Source organism: Chiloscyllium punctatum, chromosome 21 (assembly GCF_047496795.1).
Source record: "Chiloscyllium punctatum isolate Juve2018m chromosome 21, sChiPun1.3, whole genome shotgun sequence".
Lineage (NCBI taxonomy): Eukaryota > Metazoa > Chordata > Chondrichthyes > Orectolobiformes > Hemiscylliidae > Chiloscyllium > Chiloscyllium punctatum.
The window spans coordinates 65,838,638-65,852,162 of NC_092759.1; positions in this window are offsets into that span (position 1 = coordinate 65,838,638).

Genomic DNA, 13,525 nt, shown 5'->3' on the forward strand with positions numbered 1-13,525 from the left:
GAGTGTGGGAGAGAGTGAGAGTGGGCGAGAGAGAGAATGGGTGAGAGAGAGAGTGGGCGAGAGAGAGAGAGTGGGCGAGAGAGAGAGAGACAGTGGGAGAAAGTGAGAGAGTGAGCGAGAGAGAGAGTCAGTGAGAGACAGAGTTGGTGATCGAGAGAGTGTGGGGAGAGAGAGAATGGGTATGAGAGAGAGTGGGCAAGAGATATAGAGAGTGTGGGCAAGAGAGAGAGAGAGGGCGAGAGAGAGTGGGTGCGAGAGAGGCAGTGGGCGACAGTGAGAGAGTGAGCGAGAGAGAGTGGGAGAGCGAGGGGGCAGAGGGAGAGTGTGGGCGACAGTGAGATTGTGGGCGAGAGTGAGAATGGGCGAGAGTGAGAGAGTAGGCAAGAGAGAGAGTAGGAAAGAGTGAGAGAGTGGGCGAGAGAGAGAGAGAGAGGGAGAGAGTGAGTGAGTGGACAAGAGAGAGTGTTGGCGAGAGAGAGAGTGGACGAGAGGGAGAGTGGGCGAGAGTGTGACTGGGCGAGAGTGAGAGAGTGGGCGAGAGAGAGTGGGCGAGAGAGAGAGAGTCAGAGAGAGTGAGAGTGGGGAAGAGGGAGTGGGCGAGAGAGAGTGTGGGCGAGTGAGACAGGGGGCAGAGCGAGATAGTGGGCGAGAGTGAGAGAGTCGGGAAGAGGGAGTGGGCGAGAGAGAGAGTGTGGGCGAGAGAGAGACTGGGCGAAAGAGAGATTGGTTAGAGAGTGGGTGAGAGAGAGGCAGTGGGCGAGAGTGAGAAAGTGGGCGAGAGAGAGAGTAGGAAAGAGTGAGAGAGTGGGCGAGAGAGAGAGAGAGGGAGAGAGTGAGTGAGTGGACAAGAAAGAGTGTTGGCGAGAGAGAGAGTGGACGAGAGGGAGAGTGGGCGAGAGTGTGACTGGGCGAGAGAGAGTGGGCGAGAGAGAGAGAGAGTCAGAGAGAGTGAGAGAGTGGGGAAGAGGGAGTGGGTGAGAGAGAGTGTGGGCGAGTGAGAGAGGGGGCAGAGCAAGATAGTGGGCGAGAGTGAGAGAGTGGGGAAGAGGGAGTGGGCGAGAGAGAGAGTGTGGGCGAGAGAGAGACTGGGCGAAAGAGAGATTGGTGAGAGAGTGGGTGAGAGTGAGACTGGGCCAAAGAGAGAGTGGGTGAGAGAGAGTGTGGGCGAGAGTGAGAGGGGGGCAGAAAGACATAGTGGGCGAGAGAGAGTGTGGGCGAGACAGAGAGGGGGTGAGAGTGAGACTGGGCAAAAGAGAGAGTGGGTGAGAGTTAGAGTGGGCCAAAGGGAGAGTGGGTGAGAGAGAGTGGGCGAGAGAAAGTGGACGAGAGAGAGAATGGGCAAGAGAGAGTGGAGGGGAGAGTGAGACTGGGCAAAAGAGAGAGAGTGGGCGAGAGAGAGTGGGCGAGCTGGAGAGTGGGAGAGAGAGAGTGAGAGAGTGAGAGAGTGGGTGTGAGAGAGTGTGGGCAAGAGAGAGAGAGTTGGAGCGATTGAGAATGTGCACGAGTGAGGGGGCAGAGGGTGAGTGGGTGAGAGAGAATGGGCAAGAGAGAGTGGGGTGTAAGAGAGAGAGACAGTGGGCGAGAGTGAGTGAGTGGGCAAGAGTGAGAGAGAGGGCGAGAGAGAGAGTGTGAGCAAGAGTGAGAGATTGGGCGAGAGAGAGTGTGGGGCGAGAAAGAGTGGGCGAGATCGAGAGTGGGCGCGAGAAAGAGTGGGCGAGAGCGAGAGTGGGTGAGAGAGAGTGTGTGCGAGAGAGAGAGTGGGTGAGAGAGACACAGTGTGGGCGAGAGAGAGTGTTGGCGAGAGAGAGAGTGGGCGAGAGTGAGAGTGGGTGAGAGTGAGACAGTGTGTGCGAGAGAGAGTGTTGGCGAGAGAGAGAGTGGGCGAGAGTGAGAGAGTGGGCGAGAGTGTGACTCGGTTTGAGTGAGAGAGTGGGCGAGAGAGAGTGGGTGAGAGAGATAGAGGGCAAGAAAGAGAGAGTGGGAGAGAGTGAGAGAGTGGGCGAGAGAGAGAGTGGGAGAGAGTGAGAGAGTGGGCGAGAGAGATTGTGGGCGAGAGAGAGTGTGGGCGAGAGAGAGTGTGGGCGAGATAGAGAGTGGGTGAGAGTGAGACTGTGGGCGAGAGAGTGGGCGAGAGACAGAATGGGAGAGAGTGAGAGAGTGGGCGAGAGAGAGAATGGGCGCGAGAGAGAGTGGGCAAGAGAGTGTGTGAGAGAGTGAGAGAGAGGGCGAGAGAGAGAGTGGGCGAGAGAGAGAGTGGGAGAGTGTGAGAGAGCGGACGAGAGAGAGAGTGGGTGAGAGAGAGTGGGAGAGAGTGAGAAAGTGGGCGAGAGAGAGAGTGGGCGAGTGGGAGAGTGGGCGAGAGTGAGAGACTGGGCGAGAGTGTGGTCGAGAGAGAGTGTGGGCGAGAGAGTGGATGGGCGAGAGAGAGGGTGGGCGAGAGAGAATGTGGGCAAGAGAGAGTTTGGGCGAGAGAGAGTGGACGAGAGTGAGAGAGTGGGCGAGAGAGATTGTGGGCGAGAGAGAGTGTGGGCGAGAGAGTGTGGGCGAGAGAGAGAGTGGGTGAGAGTGAGACTGTGGGCGAGAGAGTGGGCGAGAGACAGAATTGGTGAGAGTGAGAGAGTGGGCGAGAGAGAGAATGGGCGCGAGAGAGAGTGGGCAAGAGAGAGTTGGAGAGAGTGAGAGAGAGGGCGAGAGAGAGAGTGGGCGAGAGAGAGAGTGGGAGAGTGTGAGAGAGCGGGCGAGAGAGAGAGTGGGTGAGAGAGAGTGGGAGAGAGTGAGAGAGTGGGCGAGAGAGAGAGTGGGCGATAGAGAGAGACAGTGGGAGAAAGTGAGAGAGTGAGCGAGAGAGAGAGAGAGTCAGTGAGAGCCAGAGTTGGTGATAGAGAGAGAGTGGGGAGAGAGAGAATGGGTATGAGAGAGAGTGGGCAAGAGAGAGAGTGGGCGAGAGAGAGTGGGGGAGAGTGAGAGAGGAGGCAGAGCGAGAGAGTGGGCGACAGTGAGAGAGTGGGAGAGAGTGAGAATGGGCGAGAATGAGAGAGTGGGTGCGAGAGAGAGTGGGTGAGAGAGAGGCAGTGGGCGACAGTGAGAGAGTGAGCGAGAGAGAGTGGGAGAGAGTGAGCGAGGGGGCAGAGGGAGAGAGTGGGCGACAGTGAGATTGTGGGCGAGAGTGAGAATGGGCGAGAGTGAGAGAGTGGCCAAGAGAGAGAGAGTGGGTGTGAGAGAGAGTGGGTGAGAGAGAGGCAGTGGGTGAGAGTGAGAGAGTGGGCGAGAGAGAGTGGGAGAGAGTTATAGAGAGGGCGAGAGAGAGAGTGGGCGAGAGAGAGAGTTGGAGAGAGTGAGAGAGTGGGCGAGAGAGAGAGTGGGTGAGAGAGAGAGTGGGCGAGAGTGAGAGAGTGTGTGCGAGCGAGAGTGTTGGTGAGAGAGAGTGGGCGAGAGTGAGAGACTGGGCGAGAGAGAGTGTGGGCGACAGAGAGTGTGGGCGAGAGAGTGGATGGGCGAGAGAGTGGATGGGCGAGAGAGAGGGTGGGCAAGAGAGAATGTGGGCGAGAGAGATTGTGGGCGAGAGAGAGTGTGGGCGAGAGAGAGTGTGGGCGAGATAGAGAGTGGGTGAGAGTGAGACTGTGAGAGAGTGGGCGAGAGAGAGAGTGGGAGAGAGTGAAACAGTGGGCGAGAGAGAGAGTGGGCGAGAGACAGAATGGGAGAGATTGAGAGAGTGGGCGAGAGAGAGAATTGGCGCGAGAGAGAGTGGGAGAGAGTGAGAGAATGGGCGAGAGAGAGAGTAGGCAATAGAGAGAGTGGGTGTGAGAGAGTGGGTGAGAGAGAGGCAGTGGGCGAGAGTGAGAGAGTGGCCGAGAGAGAGAGAGAGGGAGAGAGTGAGTGAGTGGACAAGAGAGAGTGTTGGCGAGAGAGACAGTGGACGAGAGGGAGAGTGGGCGAGAGTGTGACTGGGCGAGAGTGAGAGAGTGGGGAAGAGGGAGTGGGCGAGAGAGAGTGTGGGAGAGAGAGTGGGCGAGAGAGAGAGTGGGCGAGAGAGAGTGTGGGCGAGAGAGAATATGGGCGAGACAGAGAGTGGGTGAGAGTGAGACTGGGCGAGAGTGAGAGAGTGGGCCAGAGAGAGTGTGGGAGAGAGTGAGAGAGTGGGCGAGAGACAGAGTGGGCGAGAGAGAGAGTGAGAGAGAGTGAGAGAGTGGGCGAGTGAGAGTGTGGGAGAGAGTGAGAGATTGGGCGGGAGAGAGAATGGGCGAAGGAGAGAGTGGGCGAGAGAGAGAGAGTGGGCGAGAGAGAGAGACAGTGGGAGAAAGTGAGAGAGTGAGCGAGAGAGAGAGTCAGTGAGAGACAGAGTTGGTGATCAAGAGAGTGTGGGGAGAGAGAAAATGGGTATGAGAGAGAGTGGGCAAGAGATATAGAGAGTGTGGGCAAGAGAGAGAGAGTGGGCAAGAGAGAGTGGGTGCGAGAGAGGCAGTGGGTGACAGTGAGAGAGTGAGCGAGAGAGAGTGGGAGAGCGAGGGGGCAGAGGGAGAGTGTGGGCGACAGTGAGATTGTGGGCGAGAGTGAGAATGGGCGAGAGTGAGAGAGTAGGCAAGAGAGAGAGTGGGTGTGAGCTAGTGAGTGAGAGAGAGGCAGTGGGCGAGAGTGAGAAAGTGGGCGAGAGAGAGAGTAGGAAAGAGTGAGAGAGTGGGCGAGAGAGAGAGAGAGGGAGAGAGTGAGTGAGTGGACAAGAAAGAGTGTTGGCGAGAGAGAGAGTGGACGAGACGGAGAGTGGGCGAGAGTGTGACTGGGCGAGAGAGAGTGGGCGAGAGAGAGAGAGTCAGAGAGAGTGAGAGAGTGGGGAAGAGGGAGTGGGCGAGAAAGAGTGTGGGAGAGAGAGTTGGCGAGAGAGAGAGTGGGCGAGTGAGAGAGGGGGCAGAGCGAGATAGTGGGCGAGAGTGAGAGAGTGGGGAAGAGGGAGTGGGCGAGAGAGAGAGTGTGGGCGAGAGAGAGACTGGACGAAAGAGAGATTGGTGAATGAGTGGGTGAGAGTGAGACTGGGCCAAAGAGAGAGTGGGTGAGAGAGAGTGTGGGCGAGAGTGAGAGGGTGGCAGAAAGACATAGTGGGCGAGAGAGAGTGTGGGCGAGACAGAGAGGGGGTGAGAGTGAGGCTGGGCAAAAGAGAGAGTGGGTGAGAGTGAGAGTGGGCCAAAGGGAGAGTGGGTGAGAGAGAGTGGGCGAGAGAAAGTGGACGAGAGAGAGAATGGGCGAGAGAGAGTGGAGGGGAGAGTGAGACTGGGCAAAAGAGAGAGAGTGGGCGAGAGAGAGTGGGCGAGCTGGAGAGTGGGAGAGAGAGAGTGAGAGAGTGAGAGAGTGGGTGTGAGAGAGTGTGGGCAAGAGAGAGAGAGTTGGAGCGATTGAGAATGTGCACGAGTGAGGGGGCAGAGGGTGAGTGGGTGAGAGAGAATGGGCAAGAGAGAGTGGGGGTGTGAGAGAGAGAGACAGTGGGCGAGAGTGAGAGAGTGGGCAAGAGTGAGAGAGAGGGCGAGAGAGAGAGAGTGAGCAAGAGTGAGAGATTGGGCGAGAGAGAGTGTGGGGCGAGAAAGAGTGGGCGAGATAGAGAGTGGGTGAGAGAGAGATTGGGCGAGAGAAGTGAGAGTGGGAGAGAGAGAGTGCGCGAGAGAGAGGGTGGGCGAGAGAAAGAGTGGGAGAGAGAGAGAGTGTGGGTTAGACAGAGTGGGCGAGAGAGAGTGTTGGCGAGAGAGAGAGTGGTCGAGAGTGAGAGAGTGGGCGAGGGAGAGAGAATGGGCGAATGAGAGTGGGCGGGAGAGAGAGAGTGGGCGAGAGAGAGAGTGGGACAGAGTGAGAGAGTGGGCGAGAGTGAGAGAGCGGGTGAGACAGAGAGTGGGCGAGAGTGAGAGTGAGAAAGTGGGCGAGGGAGAGATTGGGTGAGAGAGAGTGTGGGCGAGAGACAGAGTGGGTGAGAGAGGGTGGGCGAGAGAGAGACTGAGCGAAAGAGAGACTGGGTGAGAGAGTCGGCGAGAGAGAGAGTGGGTGAGAGAGAGAGACAGTGGGAGAGAGTGAGAGGGTGGGCGAGAGAGAGAGAGTGGTCGAGAGAGAGAGTGGGGGAGAGTGAGAGACGGGGCAGAGGGAGAGAGTGGGCGACAGTGAGAGAGTGGGAGAGAGTGAGAATGGACGAGAGTGAGAGAGTGGGCAAGAGAGAGAGTGGGTGCGAGAGAGAGTGGGTGAGAGAGAGGCAGTGGGCGAGAGTGAGAGAGTGGGCGAGAGAGAGTGGGAGAGAGTGAGAGAGTGGGCGAGCGAGAGAGTGGGAGAGAATGGGCGAGAGAGAGAGTGGGTGAGAGAGAGAATGGGCGAGAGAGAGAGAGTGGGCAAGAGTGAGAGAGTGTGGGCGACAGAGAGTGTTGGCGAGAGAGAGAGTGGGCAAGAGAGAGTGTGCGAGAGAGAGAGTGGGCGAGAGTGAGTGAGTGGGCGAGAGAGAGGGAGTGGGCGAGAGAGAGTGTGGGCGAGAAAGTGGGAGAGAGTGATAGAGTGGGCGAGAGAGATTGGGAGAGAGTGAGAGAGTGGGCGAGAAAGAGAGTGGGAGAGAGAGTGGGAGAGAGTGAGAGAATGGGCGAGAAAGAGAGTGGGAGAGAGAGTGGGAGAGAGTGAGAGAATGGGCGAGAGAGAGAGAGTGGGCAAGAGTGAGAGAGTGTGGGCGACAGAGAGTGTTGGCGAGAGAGAGAGTGGGCAAGAGAGAGTGTGCGAGAGAGAGAGTGGGCGAGAGTGAGTGAGTGGGCGAGAGAGAGGGAGTGGGCGAGAGAGAGTGTGGGCGAGAAAGTGGGAGAGAGTGATAGAGTGGGCGAGAGAGAGTGGGAGAGAGTGAGAGAGTGGGCGAGAAAGAGAGTGGGAGAGAGAGTGGGAGAGAGTGAGAGAATGGGCGAGAAAGAGAGTGGGAGAGAGAGTGGGAGAGAGTGAGAGAGTGGGCGAGAGAGAGATTGGGCTAGAGAGAAAGAGGGCAAGAGAGAGAATGGAAGAGAAAGAGAGTGGGCGAGAGTGAGAGAGCGTGGGCGACAGAGAGTGTTGGCGAGAGAGAGTGTGGGCGAGATTGAGAGAGTGGGCGAGAGTGTGACTCGGCGAGAGTGAGAGAGTGGGCGAGAGAGAGTGGGTGAGAGAGAGAGTAGGCGAGAGAGAGAGAGTGGGAGAGAGTGAGAGTGGGCGAGAGAGAGAGTGGGCGAGAGAGAGTGTGGGCGAGACAGAGCGGGGGCAGAGCGAGATAGTGGGCGAGAGTGAGAGAGTGGGCAAGAGGGACTGGGCAAGAGAGAGTGTGGGCGAGAAAGAGACTGTGCGAAAGAGAGACTGGTTGAGAGAGACTGGGTGAGAGAGACCGTGGGCGAGAGTAAGAGGGGGGCAGAGGGATCTAGTGGGCGAGAGAGAGAGTGGGCTATCGGAAGAGAGTGGGCGAGAGAGAGACTGGGTGAGAGAGAGTGGGAGAGAGTGAGAGGGTGGGCTAGAGTGAGAATGGGTGACAGAGAGTCGGCGAGAGTGAGAGTGTGTGGGTGAGAGAGAGTGTGGGTGAGAGATAGTGTGGGCGAGAGAGAGTGTGGGCGAGAGAGAGTGTGGACAAGAGAGAGTGTGGGCGAGAAAGAGTGGACGAGAGTGAGAGAGTGGGCGAGGGAGAGAGTGGGCGAGAGAGAGTGTGGGCGAGAGAGAGTGTGGGCGAGATAGAGAGTGGATGAGAGTGAGACTGGGCGAGAGTGAGAGAGTGGGCGAGAGAGATAGTGGGAGAAAGTGAGAGACTGGGCGAGAGAGAGAGAGTGGGTGAGAGAGAGAATGGGAGAGAGTGAGAGAGTGGGCGAGAGAGAGAGAGTGGGTGAGAGAGAGAGAGAGAGTGGGAGAGAGTGAGAGATTGGGCAAGAGAGAGAGTGGGCGCGAGAAAGAGTGTGCGTGAGAGAGTGTGGGCGAGAGAGAGATGGGCGAGACAGAGAGTGGGTGAGATTGAGACTGGGTGAAAGTGAGAGAGTGGGCGAGAGAAAGAGTGGGAGTGTGAGAGTGGGGGTCAGACAGCGTGGGCGAGAGAGAGTGTGGGCGAGAGAGAGTGTGGGCGAGATAGAGAGTGGGTGAGAGTGAGACTGGGCTAGAGTGAGAGAGTGGGCGAGAGAGATAGTGGGAGAAAGTGAGAGACTGGGCGAGAGAGAGAGAGTGGTGAGAGAGAGAATGGGAGAGAGTGAGAGAGTGGGCGAGAGAGAATGGGTGAGAGAGAGAGTGGGAGAGAGTGAGAGATTGGGCAAGAGAGAGAGTGGGCGCGAGAGAGAGTGTGCGTGAGAGAGTGTGGGCGAGAGAGAGTGTGAGCGAGACAGAGAGTGGGTGAGATTGAGACTGGGCAAAAGTGAGAGAGTGGGCGAGAGAGAGAGGCCGAGAGACAGAGTGGGCGAGAGAAAGAGTGGGAGTGTGAGAGTGGGGGTCAGACAGAGTGGGCGAGAGAGTGTGTGGCCGAGAGTGAGTGATCGGGCAGAGGGAGAGTGGGCGAGAGAGAGAGTGGGCGAGACAGAGGGGGGGCAGAGGGAGATAGTGGGCGAGAGTGAGAGAGTGGGCAAGAGGGAGTGGGCAAGAGAGAGTGTGGGCGAGAGAGAGACTTCGCGAAAGAGAGACTGGGTGAGAGAGAGTGGGCGAGAGAGACAAAGAGTGGGCGAGAGAGAGAGAGAGTGGGCGAGAGAGAGAGTGAGTGGGCGAGAGACAGAGCGTGGGCGAGAGTGAGAGGGGGGCAGAGGGATATAGTGGGCGAGAGAGAGAGTGGGCGAGAGACAGCGTCGGAGAGAGTGAGAGAGTGGGTGAGAGAGAGAGTGGGTGAGGGAGAGTGTGAGAGTGGGCAAGAGAGAGATTGGGCGAGAGAGAAAGTGGGCGAGAGAGAGTATGGGCGAGAGAGAGTATGGGCGAGAGAGAGTGGGCAAGAGAGAGTGTTGGTGAGAGAGAGAATGGGCGAGAGAGAGTGTTGGTGAGAGAGAGAGTGGGCGAGAGAGAGTGTGCGTGAGAGAGAGTGGACGAGAATGAGAGTGGGCGAGAGAGAGAGATAGTGGGCGAGAGAGACTGTGGGCGAGAGAGAGTGTGGGCGAGACAGAGAGTGGGTGAGAGTGAGAATGGGCGAGAGTGAGAGAGTGGGCGAGAGAGAGAGTGGGAGAGAGGGAGAGTTGGCGAGAGAGAGAGAGTGGGAGAGAGTAAGAGAAGGGGCGAGAGAGAGAGAGAGAGGGCGAGAGAGAGAGAGTGGGCAAGAGAATGAGTGGGAGTGAGAGTGTGGGGGACAGACAGCTTGGGCGAGAGAGAGTGTGGGCGAGAGTGAGTGAGGGGGCAGAGGGAGAGTGGGCGAGTGGGAGAGTGGGCTAGAGAGAGAGGGGCAGAGGGAGATAGTGGGCGAGAGTGAGAGAATGAGCCAGAGGGAGTGGGCAAGAAAGAGTGTGGGTGAGAAAGAGACTGTGCGAAAGAGAGACCGTGTGAGAGAGAGTGGGTGAGAGTGAGTGGGCGAGAGAGAGAGCGTGGGCGAGAGTGAGAGGGAGGCAGAGGGATATAGTGCCCGAGAGAGAGAGTTGGCTAGCGTGAGAGAGTGGGCGAGAGAGAGAGTGGGCGAGAGTGAGAGGGTGGGAGAGAGTGAGAGAGTGGGCGAGAGAGAGTGGGCGAGAGAGAGAGTGGGCAAGAGAATGAGTGTGAGTGAGAGAGTGGGGGACAGACAGTTTGGGCGAGAGAGAGTGTGGGCGAGAGTGAGTGAGGGGGCAGAGGGAGAGTGAGCGAGAGAGAGAGTCGGCGAGAAAGAGGGGGGCAGAGGGAGATAGTCGGCGAGAGTGAGAGAGTGGGCCAGAGGGAGTGGGCAAGAGAGAGAGTGTAGGCGAGAAAGAGACTGTGCGAAAGAGAGACAGGGTGAGAGAGAGTGGGTGAGAGTGAGTGGGCGAGAGAGAAAGCGTGGGCGAGAGTGAGAGGGGGGCAGAGGGATATAGTGGCCGAGAGAGAGAGTGGGCTAGCGTGAGAGAGTGGGCGAGAGACAGAGTGGGCGAGACTGAGAGAGTGCGAGAGAGTGAGAGAGTGGGCGAGAGAGAGAGTGGGCAAGAGAATGAGTGGGAGTGAGAGAGTGGGGGACAGACAGTTTGGGCGAGAGAGAGTGTGGGCGAGAGTGAGTGAGGGGGCAGAGGGAGAGTGCGCGAGAGAGAGAGTCGGCGAGAAAGAGGGGGGCAGAGGGAGATAGTCGGCGAGAGTGAGAGAGTGGGCCAGAGGGAGTGGGCAAGAGAGAGTGTGGGCGAGAAAGAGACTGTGCGAAAGAGAGACTGGGTGAGAGAGAGTGGGTGAGATTGAGTGGGCGAGAGAGAAAGCGTGGGCGAGAGTGAAAGGGGGCAGAGGGATATAGTGGGCGAGAGAGAGAGTGGGCTAGCGTGAGAGAGTGGGCGAGAGAGAGAGAGTGGGTGAGAGAGGGATTAGGAGAGAGTGAGAGAGTAGGCGAGAGCGAGAATGGGCGAGAAAGAGAGTGGGCAAGAGTGAGAGAGTGGGCGAGAGTGTGACTCGGCGAGAGTGAGAGAGTGGGCGAGAGAGAGTGGGTGAGAGAGAGAGTGGGCGAGAGAGAGTATGGAAGAGAGTGAGAGCGTGGGTGAGAGAGAGAGTGGGCGAGAGAAAGAGTGGGAGTGAGACAGTGGGGGTCAGACTCAGTGGGCGAGAGAGAGTGTGGCGAGAGTGAGTTATGGGGCAGAGGGAGAGTGGGCGAGAGAGAGAGTGTGGGCGAGAGAGAGAGAGTGGGCAAGAGGGAGTGGGCAAGAGAGAGTGTGGGCGAGAGAGAGACTTCGCGAAAGAGAGACTGGGTGAGAGAGAGTGGGCGAGAGAGACAAAAAGTGGGCGAGAGTGAGAGAGTGTGGGCGAGAGAGTATGTTGGCGAGAAGGAGTGTGGGCGAGAGTGAGAGAGTGGGCGAGAGTGTGACTCGGCAAGAGTGAGAGACTGTGCGAAAGAGAGACTGGGTGAGAGAGAGTGGATGAGAGTGAGTGGGCGAGAGAGAGAGCGTGGGCCAGAGTGAGAGGGGGGCAGAGGGATATAGTGGCCGAGAGAGAGAGTTGGCAAGCATGAGAGAGTGGGCGAGAGAGAGAGTGGGCGAGAGTCAGAGAGTGGGAGAGAGTGAGAGAGTGGGCGAGAGAGAGAGTGGGCAAGAGAGAGAGTGGGCGAGATAGAGATTGGGAGTGAGAGAGTGGGGGTCACACAGAGTGGGCGAGAGAGAGTGTCGGCGAGAGTGAGTGATGGGGCAGAGGGAGAGTGGGCGAGATAGAGAGTAGGCGAGAGAGAGAGGGGGCAGAGGGAGATAGTGGGCGAGAGTGAGAGAGTGGGCAAGAGGGAGTGGGCAAGAGGAGTGTGGGCGAGAGAGAAACTGCGCGAAAGAGAGACTGGGTGAGAGAAAGTGGGCGAGAGAATGTGGGCGAGAGAGACAAAGAGTGGGCGAGAGAGAGAGAGAGTGGGCGAGAGAGAGAGTGAGTGGGCGAGAGAGGGGGAAGAGGGATATAGTGGGCGAGAGAGAGAGTGGGCGAGAGAGAGTGTTGGCGAGAGAGAGAGTGGGCAAGAGAGAGTGTGGGCGAGAGATAGTGTGGGCGTGACAGAGAGTGTGTGAGAGTTTGACTCGGCGAGAGTGAGAGAGTGGGCGACAGAGTGTGTGCGTGGGAGAGAGTGGTCGAGAGTGAGAGAGGGGGCGAGAGAGAGAGAGTGAGCGAGAGAGAGTGTGGGCGAGAGAGAGTGTGGGCGAGACAGAGAGTGGGTGAGAGATAGAGTTGGAAAGAGTGAGAGAGTGGGCGAGAGAGAGATTGGGCGAGAGAGAAAGTGGGCAAGAGAGAGAATGGGCGAGAAAGAGAGTGGGCGAGAGTGAGAGAGTGTGGGCGAGAGAGAGTGTTGGCGAGAGAGAGTGTGGGCGAGAGGGAGAGAGTGGGCGAAATTGAAAGATTGAGCGAGAGAGAGCGTGGGCGAGAAAGAGACTGTGCGAGGGTGAGAGAGTGGGCAAGAGAGAGTGGGTGAGAGAGAGAGTGGGCGAGAGAGCGTGGGAGAGAGTGAGAGAGTGGGTGAGAGAGAGAGAGTGGGCGAGAGAGAGAGTGGGCAAGAGAATGAGTGGGAGTGAGAGAGTGGGAGACAGACAGTTTGGGCGAGAGAGAGTGTGGGCGAGAGTGAGTGAGGGGGCAGAGGGAGAGTGGGCGAGAGAGAGAGTCGGCGAGAGAGAGAGGGGGCAGAGGGAGATGGTGGGCGAGAGAGAGAGAGTGGGCCAGAGGGAGTGGGCAAGAGAGAGTGTGTGCGAGAGAGAGACTTCGCGAAAGAGAGACTGGGTGAGAGAGTGGGTGAGAGTGAGTGGGCGAGAGAGAGAGCGTGGGCTACAGTGAGAGGGGGGGCAGAGGGATAAAGTGGGCGAGAGAGAGAGTGGGCTAGCGTGAGAGAGTGGGCGAGAGAGAGGGTGGGCGAGAGTGAGAGAGTGGGAGAGAGTGAGAGAGTGGGCGAGAGAGAGAGTGGGCACGAGAGAGCGGGCAGGAGAATGAGTGGGAGTGAGAGAGTGGGGGTCAGACAGAGTGTGCGAGAGAGAGTGTGGGCGAGAGTGGGTGAGGTGGCAGATGGAGAGTGGGCGAGAGAGAGAGTCGGCGAGAGAGAGAGGGGGCAGAGGGAGATAGTGGGCGAGAGTGAGAGAGTGGGCCAGAGGGAGTGGGCAAGAGAGAGTGTGTGCGAGAAAGAGACTATGCGAAAGAGAGACTGGATGAGAGAGCGTGGGTGAGAGTGAGTGGGCGAGAGAGAGAGAGCGTGGGCGAGAGTGATGGGGGGCAGAGGGATATAGTGGGCGAGAGAGAGAGTGGGCAAGAGTGAGAGAGTGGGCGAGAGTGTGACTTGGCGAGAGTGAGAGAGTGGGCGAGAGAGAGTGGGTAAGAGAGAGAGAGTGGGCGAGAGACAGTGGGAGAGAGAAAGTGGGAGTGAGAGAGTGGGGGTCAGACTGAGTGGGCTAGAGAGATTGTGGCGAGAGTAAGTGATGGGGCAGAGGGAGAGTGGGCGAGAGAGAGACTTCGCGAAAGAGAGACTGGGTAAGAGAGAGTGGGCGTGAGAGAGTGGGCGAGAGAGACAAAGAGTGAGCGAGAGAGAGACAGAGTGGGCGAGAGAGAGTGAGTGGGCGAGAGAGAGAGCGTTGGCGAGAGTGAGAGGGGGCAGAGGGTGAGAGAGAGAGTGGGCGAGAGTGAGAGAGTGGGCGAGAGAGAGATTGGGCGAGAGATAGTGTTGGCGAGAGTGAGAGAGTGTGGGCGAGAGAGAGTATTGGCGCGAGAGAGAGTGGGCAGGAGTGAGAGAGTGGGCAAGAGATTGACTCGGCGAGAGCGAGTGAGTGGGCGACAGAGAGTGGGTGAGAGAGAGAGTAGGCGAGAGAGAGAGTGGGAGAGAGAAAGAGTGGGAGTGAGAGAGTGGGGGTCAGACAGAGTGGGCTAGAGAGATTGTGGCGAGAGTAAGTGATGGGGCAGAGGGAGAGTGGGCGAGAGAGAGACTTCGCGAAAGAGAGACTGGGTAAGAGAGAGTGGGCGAGAGAGAGTG